Source organism: Acyrthosiphon pisum, chromosome X (assembly GCF_005508785.2).
Source record: "Acyrthosiphon pisum isolate AL4f chromosome X, pea_aphid_22Mar2018_4r6ur, whole genome shotgun sequence".
Classification (NCBI taxonomy): domain Eukaryota; kingdom Metazoa; phylum Arthropoda; class Insecta; order Hemiptera; family Aphididae; genus Acyrthosiphon; species Acyrthosiphon pisum.
Window position 1 is genome coordinate 73,761,802 of NC_042493.1, and position 2,665 is coordinate 73,764,466.

Consider the following 2,665-nt stretch of genomic DNA (forward strand, 5'->3'; position numbering starts at 1 on the left):
ATATTTTTGTATAATATTATAATATAGCTTAAAATGGAAAATGGCAACGTTGTAGAGTTTTTTTATGCTTAATCGTGTAGGTTTTCTTTTGTATTCCGATTTTCTTTGATACACCGACAATTTGGCTCAATCGTATCGCAAAAAAAGGTGTTTTATGCTCAATCGTGTCTCAGCCGTTGTGTGATGTGTTTTCACTTATAGCCGTTCGTCGTCGGGTCTGCAATCCACCGCAGGTGGATTGCCTACCTTATTTGCTGTAGCATATTGTCTGCAATCCGACAAAGTCGGATTCCCTACCTAGGTGGCTAACTTGAAAGTTATGCAATCGATTTTATACATTATACTATACACTATACATTATACTCTGATACCCTCATGTTTGATAATAAACTGTTTTTGGTTTTTTTTGTTGTTGTAAGGAGAAGTTTTGACACATATACCTACACATAAATTATTAGAGGGTGCTAATCTTAAAACTGGGAGTGCTAATACCCCCTAAGCCCCCCTCTATTTGCGCCTATGCCAAACTATTTTTTCTTACGTGTTACCAATAATTGTAAGTAGAAGTAACCACTATTTAAAGTTACTGGTTCAATCTATTATTTAAACTTTGAATCGTGAAATTCAGTCGAGTATTTTTCCCTGTCGACACACAATATGCCGTTTATAGTTTTATATAAGTACCTTTATACGACTATATTGAAACTCTTACCCAGGGCTTTTATTCTAATATTCTTACGCGTTTACGACCTGTCTGGGATCCCAAATAATATAATATGTGAACAGTTTGGTGCCCATTGATCAAAAACTGTGGATTTATATAATATGCGTCATTTAGATATAATTCCACCAATAATATCTGTATTAGTCTATTATATGTCTATAATATATTACCTACCTATAATCATAGTTGGGCAAGTTAATAAAAATAATTAACCTTGGAAAGTTCAGTTAATTCAATTAAATTTCCTTCAGTTGAAAGTTAAAAGTTAACAAAGAAAATATTTAACTCAACAAGTTTAAAGTGAGATGGATAGAAAATAAATTTAATTTTTTTTCAAGCTACAATAATATTCATAAAGTCCCCTAGCATTTTGATTTACACAAACATTTACCAAAACGTTTAAAACTGGTCACTGTGCAAACATAAAATTGTTATAACCATAGGCGCAAATAGCGTTTGGGATTTGGGGGGGGGGGCTAAAGCCTTATTTTGATAATATTAAATAAGCTTAAAACGAAATGTAGGAAATGTTTGGGGGGCTATGGACATTTTTGGGAGGGCTTAGCCCCTAAAGCCCCCCTATTTGCGCCTATGGTTATAAAGTTAATTGTTGTTGTACAGTACATTTTTACCTTAAACTTATAGGTAGATTTAAACAATTTAATTTAAAATTAATAATTTCAACTGAACCACCAAATAAATAATAATATTATACAAAAATATTCACATAATTATTTATTGTTGTTGCTAGACGTTAAAAATACTAACATCAAAAAAGTTAATGAAGATAGTTATTACCTACTTATTTGAGAGGATATTATACGTATAGCTGTATAGGTACTATATAGGTACCTAGTATAAGTTTTGCTATACTATCAAAGTTAGACTTGTTATATTTTTTATAATAACTTCATAAGGCCTTTATATATATCTACACTATACAATAATATTATGCCATTGGGCATTGAGTTCAGGCGCGGATCTAGAAATGAAAAAATGAAAGGGGCTAAATGAAGAAATGTTCAATTATCAATCACTCCTAAATGTAAATAAGCAATATAATGAAATATGTTATAAGTATAGTATTACTTCTCTAACCTATTTACTTTAGTTAAAAAACTGAAAATTAATGTAATCTTTAAATATTTTAGGTGCCTAAGGCTAAAGGTGAGGGGGATTCAACCTATCGCGGGACTGTTTGAATTCAAATTTAACACCTTTTATAGAAATGTAATATAATATAATATAATATAATACAGTGACCCACTTTTTTTCCTTATGCATTTCAAAACTATACCAGGAACTTTAAATTTTGACCCTGTACAGATGTACCCCGTTTTCGGTGCCATTGAGTTCAAACATAATATTTTATGACCGTAGAGACTTGAAAGGTACACTAAATATTCATATAAGGTGTCCTATTATACTATAATATGTATACTTTATATTACCTATATACATCATAGGCTATAAATTATAATCCATGTTTATTTATATATATATAAATACATTGGAGGGGAAATGGTACCCACATGATTTATAAAATGTACAGGTATAGGTACAGCTGTTGCAGAGATGCTGATTGATATAGATTATAGGTAACTATAATAATTATAGTTGGCGTTCATAATAATTGATCAAACAAACACACAATACACCGTATACCTAGGTACTCAGTAATAGCTGGTTTATGGTGTGCGGCGTGCGAAGTATTTTTCATAATAGGTATTGTAGGCACGGCATGAATACCATGTAGGCTGGTTTTATTCACGGACTAAGATATAATTATATCTTGGTCCGTGGTTCTGTTCAATGAAAAAATTATGTTAGATAATTAAACGGTACCCACTTATGACATAGGTAATATGCAGTTATTGCGCGTCAACATACCACATACGGCATACCTACCTGCCGATACCGTATGGCGTATACGACATAATT